At 40.5% G+C, this 15,995-nt stretch overlaps 1 protein-coding gene across 1 annotated transcript in view; it reads left to right on the top strand.

Moving 5' to 3' along the window:
• Positions 1–1,021: 1,021 nt before the first annotated feature.
• FYB1 (FYN binding protein 1) overlaps positions 1,022–15,995 on the top strand; it is a 146,792-nt gene continuing 131,818 nt past the window's right edge. The window contains exon 1 of the mRNA XM_054583959.1: positions 1,022–1,119. The gene's annotated coding sequence lies outside the window, so the exon portion shown is untranslated. The remainder of the gene's footprint in view (positions 1,120–15,995) is intronic.

Below are 15,995 nucleotides of genomic sequence, written 5' to 3'. Positions count from 1 at the left end.
CTTTTTTCCCTTTGCTCTCCAAGTTTTGATAAAGGACTTAAGTAAAGTTTAGGTTATTTTTCCATTTTTTTACTCCAGCAGTTCTTTTAGAGTTTAATAAACATCTGCCTGGGGCTGGGCTTAAATGTTAAAGACAACTCTTCTCTGCCATTGTTGAGTTTAAATGAAAGTTCTTCGTCCTATGGAATACAGTGGAAACTCTCCTATTGGAAGATGAGTTCATTTTGTACGGAAGCTGATCAATAAGCTTTTTGTTCAGGAGCACTGATGTTCTGAAAAGTTTAAGACATCCTTTCATCAAAAATAGAAAGTACAAGAGTGAAAAAAATACCCATTTTGTTTTCAAAACAAAAAGTGAAAGAGAAATAAGCCAAATCAAGGAACGGCCTGTTTCCCTCCGTACAACCTTTATAAGCACGCCTGTCATATCCTGCTTCTCCCTGCCATGTTCCGCTGGGCTCTCCCCTATCTATCCAAGCAGAGAGACTAGAATTTCCTTGAATTTCTATGAATCTATTTTGTGAGTCTGAGTTGTTTTTTGCTGGCGGAATTCAAAAGCATGTTTCTAAAAAGAGTCAAGTATAAAAAACAATGATGTTTTAGCCCACTGGACTCCTAGTCTGGAAACTTGAGGGGGTCCCTTAACATTTCTGTGCTGTCATTTCATCATCAAAGAGCAGCAGTGTAATGATCACGTCCTGGTGTCTGACAAGATTTCAACCACGAGTTCTTCCCCCAGCTTCCCATAAGTGATAAGCTTCAAGGGAGGCCGTGCACATGCAGAATTAGTGTGCAAAGCGTATACTGTTTTTTGTTTTGTTTTGATTTGTTTTATCAGATTCTGAAAGGAAACCCTGAGCCAAAAAAAAAAACAAAAAAAAAAATTTAAAAAAAATAAAAGCTGCTCTGGGATCTTAGGGTGACAGAAGAAAATATAAAAATCAGCTCACACTGAAGGAATTTCAAATCTAGTTAGGGAGCCAAACTCAATGCAGCTGATCAGTGGGAGAACTATAAAGGCAAATATGTCAAAGAGCTTCATTTTGTGATGCAGTCCACAGGCGTTCAGAGAAACGGGGAGATGAATGCGCAAGAAGAAGGGAAGGCTTCCCGAAAGAGGTGAGACTCAACCTCCCCACGTTCTCTTATCTCAGGGGTTTTATGTGGCATGTTGGTGTTGGCCACCTCAAGTAGATGATCTTCTATGTCTACCTTAATATATGATAAAGCAGAAATTATGTAAAAGAGTATTTCTAACCCTCTTTACTAACAATTTCAACTGTGCACTTTTTAAAGCCTGTTAGATAACAACCTTGACAATGCAGTTAAACAATGATCAGTAGATAATGTTACCTAATTTTTCAGCAAGGCTGTTCTGCTCCATTTTCCTGTGAATCGACTTTGGAAAACGAAGCCAGTCTCTCCCAGCCATCCACGGTCTCTGGGCCTCAGAGTCTCCACCTAGCTGTCACCCTCAGGGAACACCAAGGGGACAGACTGATTTTACCGTTGTCCGAATGAAAACAGTTTTCTAGGATGCAAATTTATGACAAGGGAAGGCAAGCCCGAGTACTTGAAGAATTCTAACCGCTTTCTCCTTCTCGGAGCTACTTCTTCTCTCACCAGCAGGAGTGGCTGCGGCGCCCATTCCAGGAAAATGGAACTTTATCTTCTTTAGATGGTATCAGTACCTTGTCTGTCATCTTTATTTCATGTCCTGTTTCAGGAACTTATGCACTTTGTTGACGTGACAGAAAATGCACTCACATATGTCACATATGCAATATTGGAAACAATTCTTTTAAGTACAGTGATTATATTATAAACACTGAAAGTATAAACTTCTTGGTGGATATTGAGTTATGACGGGGAGATTCAGACCTTTCTTGTTTTTCTCTTAGCCAAAATACCTCTCTGAGAGTACACTTTCGAGAGAATGCTGAATTTATGTCAAATAGAACTAAAAATTACCAGAGTCTGCATTTAGAAATAAGCAGGAACTGAAATGGAATTCAAGTGAAGGAATTGAAACTCAAACTCTCTTAACCAATCAGCTTGTCCCATTAGCTACATTGTTAATGGAAATCGCTAGACATCTATTTAGCATGTAATTTTTGTCCAACTTACTAGTACAGAGATAAAGTCAAAGAATGCCTAAAAATAATTAATTATTATGTTGTACATGGTGAAAATATGTTGAAAAACTTAGAGGTAAACACTATCAGAGTGTAGAATTATTTCTACCTGCAAGGCTTACCTAGTGAACTGTTTACCATCTCGCTCTCACGAGTTACCTGTGTGCTCCTCCCTCTAGAGTCCTGCACTGTGAAACCACCTAGGGAACTGTAAAAAGTACTAATGGCTTTGTCTCACTACTAGGCATATTTGTTTTAATAGTCTGGGGTAAAGGTTGGGAACTGGGCTTCAAGAAAACTTTCAGGTGATTTTAATGAACAGCTGGGTTGAGACCCACGACTTTAGACTCTAAGATGTCCCTTCACTGTGATAATCTCTGATCTAGCAGATAGTGAAATAAGAGGTTTTCAAGTTAAGGTAAGCATAGCTCCATTGTGAGGTCTTCTTCTGGCAGTGGTCTCTATTTAGTGACATGCCTGGGTCCCGTGCCTATCTTTCTCCTTCATTCATTGCACATTTATTATGTGGCAAAGACTGTGCATTTGCAGATTGCTGACTACCCTCCTAGCTCCTGGCTGCATCTCAAGCCTCACCTCTCCTTGAAATACTTACAATTTTTAAAGCAGTATCATGTTCCTTTGGACCCCTGACATTTGCCCCTGTCCTGCCTTCCTGCCTTGTCCTGGCAATGATTCTATTCATATTTCTTACCACAATGTTGATTTTGAAAAACATTTTAATTTTAAGCAATACATGAGGAATATTTTCTTAATAAAGGATTTTGTTTTGCCATGGTTATAATTAGTATTAGCTCATCATCAAATGAACAAATTTGGTGCCCCTGCACTAGGTAAATGTGGTAGTACTTACAAGAATTTCTAGAAACCTGAAACCCCAAATTAAGGACTTCGTTGGCTTTCCTTTGCAACAGGAAACAAAGATGATTTTCTGCCTTTGATATTACTTTAGGAACAGGCTATATATTCAAAATAAAAGAAATAAATCTATATACCAGAATATGTTTAGATAGGTACTAGAGTTCATTGGTGGTTAATCTAACTACCTGGGGGCAAATACCATGCCCTTAACTCAAGAATATCTAGTTCACTAGTGTGAGGAATTGAGGCCGTTGGTGATAACAAAAATTACTGAAAAATTAACACATGAACCTAAATTGAAATGTGTTTTATATTTTAATGAAATCAATGACATTCTATGATAAGCTTGTGAATATTTCCACCATTTAAATATTGATGAGAATGGTTTAAATACATTTGGAAATGGTGATTAAAATGATTGCGATCCTTTTGTTCTTTTTAATATTATAGTTGTTTTCAGCAAGAACCATATACTCAAAACAGAAAAGTCAAAAAGTCAGCAAAGTACAAAATGACAATTATATATAATAATACCTCTACCCACGTCAACCACTCTTAGCATTTTAGAGTGGGTCCTTCATTCATAGATGACAGATAGCTAGCTACATTCATAGTTCTACATATACAGACTTTATATAAACCACGTTAATAATACACACAGAATTTAATACCTAAGCACTCTAAAAAAAATTTTTTGTCAATTTACTGACTTCAAAACTTCACCTATAGTTCTTCTCATATTATTAAAGTATAAAAGCTGGATAAACCTGGCCAGCTATACAAATGTTCTGAGGACTAAGATAACATGCAAATAAACCTTACATATCAATGTGTGAAAACTGGACAGACCACACAGTTCAAAAAAGGAAGTGCATTCTACCAAGCTAACTTGCACATTCACTGCCTAAGTTACAGCATCTTCGGGGTCGTCGTGTGCTGAGCACATCAACTCTGTTCAGTAAAAATGGTGAGTAATGGATTTTCCGGCTCTCCCTGGTTTCCTGGCGATCATCACAGCTCATCTCACCTGTGAAGAGCAGAGACGGGCAGGGGCGCTTGGAAGCCAGGACCTCCTTTTGCTTGTCCTACGTTGTTCCATTTGCTGTTGAAGCTGCTGAGTCTTCATTATGCCAGTTGAGAGGCTGCTACTTCAGGAGTTCCCTTTTCTGAGTCTAGCCTTCAGAGCAGAGGAAGAGCTATGCTTTGGAGAAAGGAAGGTTGTGTTTTTGGTCTTTGCCTGATAAGAGCGAGCAATGTAGGTAGCTTTCCTATTAAGAGTATGTTGGATCACAGTAGAGAACTCCTACGAAATGCGTTGGGCAGTATGGCTGGTGATGGGGGCCCCTTTGACAACACAGTGGCTTTTACAAAAGGAGTTCTTTTGTTCTTTTTTAAAATGGATTTTTATTATTTTAATTAAGAGAAGCACACAAAGCCCAAATAGTCCAAGTCTTAGGAACAGGTTGTGTTCCCAAAGTTCATTGAAAGCCATTATTGAGGGCACACTTAAAATTGTGACTGAGTTCCCGGTGGTACCCTGCAAACTAGCTTAACCTATAATGTAGCTGAACTACAGCATTAACATTGTGCTACAGAGTTCCCTATTATTTCTCTGTAAAAATTGGCTGTGTTCTTATACATGTGCTGTTCTTATGCTCCCAGAGCCTGCTAAAGAGAGCCAACTTCCTTTCCCACAGCCCCCAGACACTGGAGATGGGTTATGGCTTCTCGCTTTAGGGAGCGGGCTGCTTCTCTTACCAGCTCCGGGTGGGAAGATGGGAATTGAGACAATGACTCATATGTTCTGGAGCCGGAGTGGGGGAGGGAGCACTCCAGGCATTGAAATGGAGAGGGCAAGGGGTTCACAGGGCGCATTTGTAGTCTGGCAGCTTTTGTTCCAGAAGGGGCAAGGGTAGAAGTGAGAGTGTAATTTTGTAATCTCGCCATGGAGGGGAGAGGAGAAAGAGAAAGGAAGGCGCAGAGGTGAAGAAAACAGCAGCACAGGACCCTGCAGGCGCGCCTGGAAGAGGAAGGCAATCACCTGTAAATGCGGGGCTGATAAATCCCTTCAGGGTTTCCGAGCTGGATCGTTAGGTCCAGGATTCTTAGGAAACAGCTTGCCCTTAATTACTGTGGAAACCTGTGGGAATGAAGTACAAAAGTACCTGGGATTTTATGAGGACAAGCCCAATGGCTACTAAAATTGATGGGTGTTAGCCACAGGCGGCGAGGAGGCAGGGCTCCAGGCCCAGCCTCCTGTATCGCCCAGGGCGATCTTGATCCAGTCTCTCCAGCTCTTTCTCAAGCTGCTCTGCTAAGTACAGAGTCAGCCTAGGTGTTCCCCCAGGTTCTTTATAACATAATTCCACATTTAAGAGGTGAAAGGCCATGAGCAATAGGATTCTGCTTCTCAAATCTCTGCCCCTTTGAGGACTACCTTAATCTGCTACCTTAGCGGGATCAGCTCACTCTCTAGTCCTAAAATGGGAATAACAGAAAATCATACCTGTTCACAGGACAAGCACTATAGGTACATTTCAATTTGCAGAATTTTCTGAAAGAAAAAGGGGGGTAGGAGAAGAATCCAATAATGCACAAACTTTTGTGTGTTCATGCTGAATGAGGAAAAATATCTTTATACATAAATCTTAAGAAGGTTTTAAGAGATGAAGTAAAATATGTGTTTGGGGTTTCTGTCAGTTTTGCTGCTTTCATTCAGCTTTCAGTTCACATGTGAGTTACTGACACAGGAAATGTGCCGACACTCATTCATTCAGCCGAGGTTTATGGCGTCCCTTCTCTATGTTGGGGCTCAGCTAGGTGAGAATGCAGGGTGAACCACACAGGCGGGGTCCTGGCTGCTTGCAGTGAGTCCCAAATTTCAGCATGCACCTCAGTCACCTGCAGGGTCAGGGATGCGGCTTGGTCATTCACGTTGCTAATAAATTCCCAGGTGATGCCACATCTCAGGCTGGTCCAGGCATTTGGAACCACTGCTCTGTGGAAGTGGATAGATCAAAAGTTTACGAAAGTAAATGCATTGTAGTCACCTCGAGGGAGGTGACTAAGGAGCTGAGACAGAGCATACAGAAGAGGTATCCTCTTAGAAAGGGTTCTCATCTTTGGTGAGGGGACATTTAGACTAAGACAGTGGCTATCAACTCTGGCTGCACATTCGGAGCATTTTGGCAGCTTATGAATCACACCCATTCTCAAGGGCAGTTATATCGAACCCTGGATGTGGGAGGGGGCGCCTCGTGAGGGCTGAGGATTGCTGCGCCGGTGTGAGAGTGAGCTGGGCACAGGGCAAGTGGTGGCAAAGACCATGTCTGGCAGAGGAAATGGCAGGTGGAAAAGAAGGGAGGCAGAGGAGAGAGGGGGTCTGCAGGGAGACCAGGGGGTCTAGAAGATGAGCAAGAAGAGAGTGGCAGGAGGTGCTTTCAAGAATCAGGCAGCAGCCAGTTAACTGATGGGTTGCGAATGCCCTGACAAGGAATTTGACCTTATTTTGTTCACCTGGCAGTCACGGGGGCCTCCTGAGCAAAGGAGGGAGCGCCCTTCCCATCGGATCTACATTTTGAGAGTAGAGCTACCTCTGAAGTGACATGCATCCTCAGCAGGCACCCTGATGGTGGCTGGGGATTTAAATACTGACTTCTTCTCCCTCCACCTTTAGAACTGGGGACTCGCACTTGCACGCAGCCACATTAGAGGATAACTGTAGGGTTCCCAAGGGGAATGGGTTTGGGGACCTGCAAATAACTTGAGGGTCTGTAATGGAAGCCCAGTGGCATGCTGGTGGCCCCAGAGAAATCGGAGTATTTGAAATCTGATCTAGAAGGATCCCTTGGAGAGCTGGGGTTCCAACCCACTTCTTTCAAGCAGAGTTGTGACTCTTGTCCTTACCTTGTAAGCTGGAGGGTGCCAATCACAGTCCTAAACGACATAGTAATATCCCGAAATAGAAATCCAGTCACCTGCACCCGCTCCACGTCCCTGCTCCCTGACCTGTTCTTATCCTCCCTAGCTGCAAGAGCGGTTACCCACCTCTTGCAGCAAGGTCTGGCCCAATGTGTAAAATACTCTTCTGTGCCATGACAAGTGGGTTTTAAGCCAAGGACAAGAGGTTCAAATTCTAAGAGATCCGTTTCCTCTACGCGTCCATGCACGTAGGGGAAAATGAGAGCCATGCCTTAGAGCAGAGCTGAGCATAAGCTAAGTGCGTAGCACCGATGTTCTTGAGGGGGATGGGTGTGGGCCCCAGCTCTCGATTTGGTAATGTCTATACCACTTCCCTAATACTTCAAAGTACATTCCACCCACCCTTTCTTCTCATGCCCTTCTCTTTTTAAAATACTATAGTATAAAAAAATACAATAAAATATTATGGTTACATTATAAACCAAATAACAACAAAGGCTCACATTTTCACCACCCAGATCTCACGCATATTTACCACTTTGCCATAATATTGCCATTCGCCATCGTTTCAAAACATAGCAGAAGACAAGGTCGAAGCCCCCTTCTTGCCCTTCCCAGTCCCGTGTTCCTCCCTCCAGCCACACAGTCTGCTGGCTCTGAAAGTGGCATCTCGCTTGCCCGGCCATGTTTTTATTTCACATGTCTTTATCCACAAAATGACATACAGATAGTGTTGTTTTACCTGGGTTTAGTTTTATGATTTCTGCATTTGTTGGTTTTTATTTTACATTGGTATGTTTTCAACACATTTCCATTTGGACACGTGCAGCTCTAGTTCAATTTCTTGAATTGCTGTGTAAATTATACTGCACTTTATTCACCTATTTGCCAACATTTAATGTGTTGTTGTTGTTTTCAACTTCAAAGAGTACTAGAAGGAATATCCGTTTACATAAAGAGCATAGACACACTCAAGTGTATTGAATGTTAGCAAATTATTCTCCAATGTCATTGTAACAATTCACCTCCCAGCAGCCTCATATTAGAGTTACCGTTTCTCTACAACATCCCTAAAACTTGTCATTGTCATATTTATTGATATAGTTTTGAAAATTTGTTTTATGCAATACTCTATTTTATCATTATTTTAAGTTTTCTGATTCCTATGGAGATAAAACGTCTTCATAAGTTTAATGACAATCTAGGTAGCACCTTCTGTACGTCCTTCCCCTGTGTTTTACTCTTTCCTTACGAATTACTTTTTTGTGTTGATTTATAGGGAATCACCATGAGATATAGTAATTCTAGGATTATATAATAATTCTAGGCATTAATCCTGTGTAAGTTATATGTGTTGTGAATTTCATGTTCCCAATTTCCGGCTTCTTTTTTACTTTATTATTGACATATCTCCTTATACAGAACTTTTCAATCTTAATGCTGTCAAGTTTTGGAATATGCCTTTTGTTATTTCTGTTTTTGATGGCCTTTAAAAGAAGTTATTCTTGACCCCTAAATAGTAAAGATATTTTCCTAATCTTCCTTTTAAATGTTTTAAAGGTTTGGGTTTCACATTTAGGTCTTTAATTATTTGGATTTGATTTATAATTGTGTTGTGAGGTAGGCCTCTGATATATTCTTATATGAACAGTCAGTTTCGTGCCGTTTAGTTCCGCCTCTCCTTTCCCCTCACTGCTTACTGCTGACTCCACCGTCAGGAGTTCATTTCCCACATCTGTGTGGCTCTGCCCCTAGGGCTGCCATCTGTCATACTGGTCCGTGCATTTATAAAGTTCCCATGTTTATCACAGTTTCTTATATCTGAGTCTTCTGGTCTGGATTCATATACCTTCTTACCCAAGTCCATATGCTCTTATCTTTGTCCAACAATTTCTATAGTTATTTAGTATTTGTTATTGTTCTCCCAAACAGGACAAGGACTTAAATACAATGTAATTACCCATTGAACACAATTCTCCGACCCTTTTTCTAGTTCTTCAAACTTCCACTTGTGCCCCTTGACTCATGTGGCTCAGCCAGCTGAGCGTCATCCTCGTAGTGAAAGGTCGCTGGTTTGATTCCCACTCATGGAATCAGTCTCTGGGGTTGCAGGTTCAGCCCCCAGTTGGGGCACATACGAGAGGCAGCCAATCAATGTTTTTCTCTCACATCAATGTTTCTCTCCCTCTCTTTCTCTCTTCCTTCCCCTCTCTCTCTAAAAACAAATAAATAATTTTTATAAGTAAATAAGACTTCCATTTGGAAGAGATGTATATTACTTTCACTCACATTTAATTGGCCAGAGTAAGTGGCAGGGGCGTGCTTCCGCTGCACCGGACAGAGAAGCAGAGAAGCGCGGTCCCAGGTGTTCAGGGGAATGACACAGATGGTCACTGATTTGGGAGAAGGATGAAACATGCTACAACGAATATGGGCCTTTGTATGACTGAAAATTTCTTCATTCTGACTTCTTCCTTAAATGATAATTTAGTTGTATATAGGTATTCTAAATGGATACTTTTCATCAGCAGTTTACAGACTCGCTCCAATGGCTTCTGGGTTCTATTGTTGCTGATGTAAGTGTGCTACCAAGTCTAATTGTCGTTTCCTATAGGTGAAATCCTGTCATTTGTTTTAAGATGTTTGTCTGCGTTCTGCAGCTTTATGATACCTCAAAGACAGTGAATTTATTTTCATTTATCCTATTTGGTATTCAGATCATCATTTTAAAGAAGAAGTCTACATCATTTCTGTAAAGAGCCAGATAGTAAATTGCTACAATTCAGTTCTACCATTGTAGCATGAAAGCAACCACAGGCAATCATAATCAATAGAAATTTTGACTGTATTCCAATAAAACTTTATTTTAAAAAACAGGTCATAAGCTGAATTTAGCCCATAGCAGTAATTGCCTAATCTAGAACCTAATGACTTTCTTCAATTCTTCAAAGTTCTCAGCTATTATTTCTTCAAAAACTATTACTCTACCATTTCCTCTTTCCTAGTTATTTTATCTAGAGTTTCCCGCTCAGGGATTCTGTCCTCAGGGTCGCAGGTTCAGCTCCCAGTTGGAGCACATACAGGAGGCAGCTAATCAATTAAATGAAAGTTAGATAGTCTCAACCTAGCCTCCATGATTTTAGTTGCTTTTCTAAGTTATTTATCTCTGTGACTCTTTGAATTATAAGGCAGTTCATCAACTTTATCTTCCAATTCACTAAGTTTTTCTTCATCCGTGTCCACAGTGACTAATCGTCTCTTTGCCCAGCACTCCTCCAGTCTTAACCTAATGTCCCATGTCCTGGAAACCTTTCACTCCAAGACAGATGAGGGTAGTTGTTCACCCTACTTGTGTCCCATCCAGATTTTATTCAATATAGAGTTTTTGTTTCAATGATTAAGTTTTTATTTCCAGTTTTTTTAATGGGTTGTTTTTCATAACCATCTGTTCTTGCCTAATGTCTGCCTACTTTTGTTTCAAATATTCTTATACTCTCTTATGGATATTATTCCTGTATTTGTTTCTTGAGGAATCCTGAATTTTGGAAATAATTTTCAGATTGCTCTCTTAATTTAATTTAGGTAAACCTACCTTATAATTGTTGATTTTGTTGGTTTTTTTTATTTCTTATGAACAGCTTCCTTCTCATATTTTGGAATTCTGTGTTGCAGACACATTTTGAGATGATTTGGTTGGTTGGTTGGTTGGCTGAGTACTTCTCCCTTTCCACCTGCCTTCTCCATACCTTCCCTAATGTTGGGCTGATCTTGACTACTTCTTCCTGAAGACTCCCACCTTAAACCAGGTTTACATTGATAGCTGCAGGATCTAGGCCCACACTAATGTTGCACTTAGCATATTTATCACTAAGTCAACTGGCGTCATGGCCCAGGTTCTTGCTCTGGGGCTGTGTCTAGCCCAGGGCTTCTCAACCTCATCACACTTATGCATTGTAGGACGCCTAAAGGCGTCTCTGGTCCATACACACTAAATGTCAGCAGCACCCCCATACACCCCTTCATTGTGACAACACAAAGCATGTCCAGATACTACTGTTTCCATTGAATACCGTTCCAGATATTACCCCCACCCAGGCTCTGCTAAAATCATCCCCAGTTAAGAAATGCTTGTCTATCTTAACTTTTAGTGGCCAATCATTTGGCCTCCTTTCATGGTACTAAGGATGATGGGAAAAGCATACCTGCTTCTGTCCTTGGTTTCAAAGAGGGACCCTGGCTCAGGTTTTCAGGTGGCCCCTATGCTGAGCCACAGCCTGCCTCCCCAGTCCTCCAGTGCCTTGCTTTTCTCTTCTGTTTCTCAGTTAGAATAGTTTATCTTCTTTTTGAGCGTAGCCATCTTTAAATATTTTAATTTTATAGGCTATCTCTCCTTGACATGTGGTCAGTGAGGGAGCTAGAAAGCTTTAATTTACTGACCAGAGTTGATTCTCCTATCTCTTTTCCCTCACTTCCCTTTAGCGTCATATCTTTTCTTTCTTTGTTCTCCCCTTATCCTGTAGTAGCGACACTGGGTAAATCAACAAAGTAAAAGACACGTGTTAGCACGAGGGTTGCCGAGATACTGGGATAATTGTCCATTTTGCTCCAGGTCTCCATCACCACCTTTGTCCTCCTCCCAACCTATTAAGACGGTCATTCTCAAAGTATATTCTGTAAACTAGCAGCATCAACACCATCTGGGAACTTCAGAGGAATTCTTGGACTCCATAGAAGGTTGAATAACAAGTTCTGAGAGCAAGACGCAGCCACGTGGGTACATTAACAAGCCCTCTGGGTGATTCTGATGCAGGTTCAAGTTTGAGTCCCCTGTGTTAAGACTCAGCTAAAGAGGTTTGGATCAGCGGTTCTCCATCTGGCTGCGCACTGGAATCGCCCGCCCCACCCCCGCTCTCCCCAGCCCCCCACGACCGCCCCAGAGAGTCTGATTCAGCTGGCCTGGGTTGGGCTCAGGTACTGTTTTCTGTTAAGTTCCTCAGATGATTCAAGTATCCAGTCAAAGTCTGATTTAGTTATTCATTTACTGCGTAGCCCATTTGGACAATCACTATGCCAGCTCGTACCCAGTGTTTCCGGAATTCTACATGGAAATTGGTCAACTTGAAGCAAACAAAGTTTGAAATGAATCTGGGGTTGGGTTTCCTTGGCTGGAATCTCAGTGCTGCCCATTACCGACTGTGTGACTTCCAAAAATTCACCCTCTCTGAACCTCAGTTTCTCCACATGTAAACAGAGATGAGTAGTTATACCCACTTACTAAGGATGTTATACGGATTGCACAGGGTTAGGTATGAATTTCCTTAAAAAATACCTGTAACACAGCAAAAGTTGTACAGAATTTCTCTCAACTATGCTGTAAGTAAACCATGCAAAGAACCTGTAAAACAAACTTAAGTCAAAACAAGTATTTTGAGAATGGGAATTTTAAAAAGTGTTTAAAGAATGGTTCTCTTTTTTTTCATATTGGGACCTTTTGTTTTATAAAACCCATTTCCCCCCCCAAATGCGATATGATCTTTAAAAAGTATTGATTCAATAAAAATTACTTTTTTTCATTAAAAATTTCAGGATTTTACTACATGCCTTTTAAAACTAGCTAGTGGAATTACAAAACCAGAGCTCAGAAGCTCTATTCTACAGTCAGATTTTAGCTACAGAAACTGATAAGCCAACAATAAATTCAACCCTGATGTAAATTCTGGCAGAGATTAAAAGAAGTGGAGTCGAAATAAACATCTGCTGAATTCGATCTATGAAAGACATTTAGTTGAAAGAATTCATGCGAAATCTAGTAAAAACACTTTAACAGATAGGCATTTGGGAGGTTTAACTTATATGAATACATTTTAATTTGTCAGTATATGGACATTGTCCAAAAAAAACTACTTGCAATTTTGTTTATTACAACTTTGAAAGGAAAGTAGTTGAGTTTACTTTATCACAAGTGGACATTCACCCAAAAGAAACTAATTTTATCACATTTACCCACAACTGCATGAGACAGCATTTCAGGGCTGGGTGGATTTTTTTTAATAGCACAACATAGCTATCCTGACACAATAGCACAGTGATACACACTGTTTAAATTAGTCATCTGAGGAGGGGGTGGGGAGTTTCCAAGCTTTCTGTTTGTAATTATCAAGCAAACAAAGAGTGTGAGGGTGAAATTATTGTAACTTCTGATTTCTAACAAAGGTCTACCTGCAGTTACCGAACACACATAGCAGAGATGGTTTCAGTTCTCAGTCAATGTAAAAGTTAGACAACCCGAGCAAGTATTAACTGAATTCGATAAGCAGGAAAAAGAGAGTAGGAGGAAGTTCCAGAAAGTACCCAGAATCACTATGTCTTCATGGTTAATTAGGCAAGAAAATCCAGATACATTGTATATACATCCTGACTCTTCCATATCCACATTTATCTCACTGTTCTCGTGGTAAATGCTTGTATTTAATTTGCAAGACACACACGGGCCTGCCAGCACATCCCTGAGAAGTGACGCTACAGTTACCTACCCTTTGATCCATAAGAAAACTGGTTTCTGGCTTCTTTGACTCCATTACAGACAGGTATTCAGTCCTGGGGTGGGAAAAGGGTAGGGAATATTGTCTTCTTGGGCAAGTAGTTTACCAAAATTAGAACCATTCCACATCTTCGCCTTTGCAATATCTGTGCTACCAATTCCATTGTTGAAGTCTGCACTTAACTGAATGTCTTAGAAGTACAGCTATCCATAAATAGTTTTTAAAAAGATTCTATTTAACAGCAAACTTTTTTAGTTATTCTAAAAAGTTTGTACCTTTTAGTGTCCTAGACCCACAGGGGAGTCAAAAAGAGAGGTGATGGTCACAGTACAGGGCTCCTGGAACCACTGGCTGAGGCTGGAAGCCGCATCCCGGCTTCAAATTCTGTTTTCCCAGGCTCTCTGTGTAGCCCTGTGTCCCTGTGTCCCCTCCCACTGAGCCAGGGCAGCCTCCATTGTGAGATCCACCTGATTATCTTGTTGGTGACTCCACATCAGATAGCTCCCCTTTCTGGCTAGAATATTCTATGAGTTGAATAAATTGCACAGTTCTGGACACATAGAAGGAGTCAGGGTAAGGTTTGTTAAATTTTGTCTTCTGGGCAGATGTCTGATATGGAACACGTTTGGATTGGAAACAATGTCTAGATTGGGAGGGGGGGAGATCAGATTTGAATGCATAACAGCCTGCTGGGGGTTCTGGACTGGTTTTGAGTGTGTTTGAGAGAATATTGGGGGATGGTTAAAATTTAGTATCAAATAGGGTATTGATGTCTGAAACTTACTTTGAAATTCATCAAACTACACAGGTGAATGGATCAATCAATTGATGTGATAAAGCAAAAGCAAGAAAAAGAAAAACGCAAACAATACAGACTCTAAGTGGGAGTATTTTGGTGTTAGCTTTCAACTTCAATTTCAGCTTGTGAATGATATATGTACAATTTCTCATAATAAAAACTGGGGGTATTTTAAATGTCATATATACTGGGCAAATGGAGCTGACAATTTTAGTTTAATATACCATTTTCTATATTCTTTTAAAAGTACATTTTATTGATTATGCTATTACAGTTGTCCCATTTTTTCTCCCCTTTATCCCCTCCGCCCTGCGCCCCCTACCTCCAGCATCCCCCGCTCTTAGTTCATGTCCGTGGGTCGGACATAGGAGTTCTCGGGCTACCCCATTCCCTATGCTCTCCTTAACCTCCCCCTGTCTATTTCGTGCCCCCAATTATGCTTCTTATACTCTGTACCTTTCCCCCTCATTCTTCCCCTTCCCCCTCCTCGCTGATACCCCTCCATGTGATTTCCATTTCTATGGTTCTGTTCCTGTTCTAGTTGTTTGCTTAATTTGTTTTTGTTTTTTTCTTTTAGGTTCAGTTGTTGATAGTTGTGAGTTTATCATTTCACTGTTCATAGTTTTGATCTTCTTCTTTTTCTGTATTCTTAACCAGCTTCTGTTCATACAGCTTCTCTTTATTCACTAAGGAGATACCTGCAAAAAAAAAATTTCCCCTCTAGATGTAAATAGATGTATTGTTTTTTTTCCCTCTTGTAAAAATGAGATGCATGGTGATAATACTTTTTTTTTTCAAAAAAATAAAGGAGAATATAGAGAAAGTTAAAAACCCTACCATCTGAACAAAACTTCAATTAACATTTTTAAAAATTATAATTGACATACAATATTATATTAGTTTCAGGTGTACAATATAGTGATTCAACATGTATATACCTTATGAAGTGTTATTAGACTCACCACACTAGGTCTAATAACCATCCATCATTGTACATAGTTATTAGAAGATCATTGGCTCGATTCCTGATGCTGTACATTATATCCTGTGACTTATTTTGTAACTGGACATTTGTGAATATTTTTCACAAATATTATTAGACAAAAGATAAGACCTTCCATATGTGCTTCTTGTAGCTGTATTTACGGCACATCTCTACTCTCGGCTCAGCCAAATGAGCTCTGGTAGCTCTTTAACAGGTGGCTCCAACTTTCCCCCTTCAGGAGGCTTCCACTTGCCCTCCTCACGCACTTTAACCCCCTTGCTGTGGCAAGTCCTGCTTGAGCTTCCCTTGCCAATGCCTTGACATTCTCATCAAGCATCTTTAAGATTCCAATGCATTCTCTCCCCAATTATTTTGCTATCTTGCATATCTCAAGCAGTCACTATGTATTTGCTACAAACTCATAATTTAACAGGAGCCCAATCTGATTAAGGCAAAACCTTCCTTCTAACTTAAAACAAAATTTTATACAGTTTCAAACAAAATTTTCCCTCTAGATAGAAATGAGGATATTTGTGCCCATTCATTCTGTTAAATGGTAGGAAACACAGAGATTATAATAGTAACACACAAAATTTTTATTTCACAAACTATAAGCCAACTTAAGCTCACGCAGCATTCCCTTGGGTTTTGTCGCCGTGGTTCCCATGGGTCCAGAATGAGGGGCTGGCATACCTTCTGGGGAGGGAAGTTCTGGGTTCACAAATGGATATTGG

The sequence above is a fragment of the Pteronotus mesoamericanus genome, unplaced genomic scaffold (genome assembly GCF_021234165.1).
Source record: "Pteronotus mesoamericanus isolate MK-2021 breed Mesoamerican mustached bat unplaced genomic scaffold, CSHL_Meso_final contig_75, whole genome shotgun sequence".
Taxonomy (NCBI): Eukaryota; Metazoa; Chordata; class Mammalia; order Chiroptera; family Mormoopidae; genus Pteronotus; species Pteronotus mesoamericanus.
This window is presented reverse-complemented; position numbering and strand designations above follow the sequence as displayed.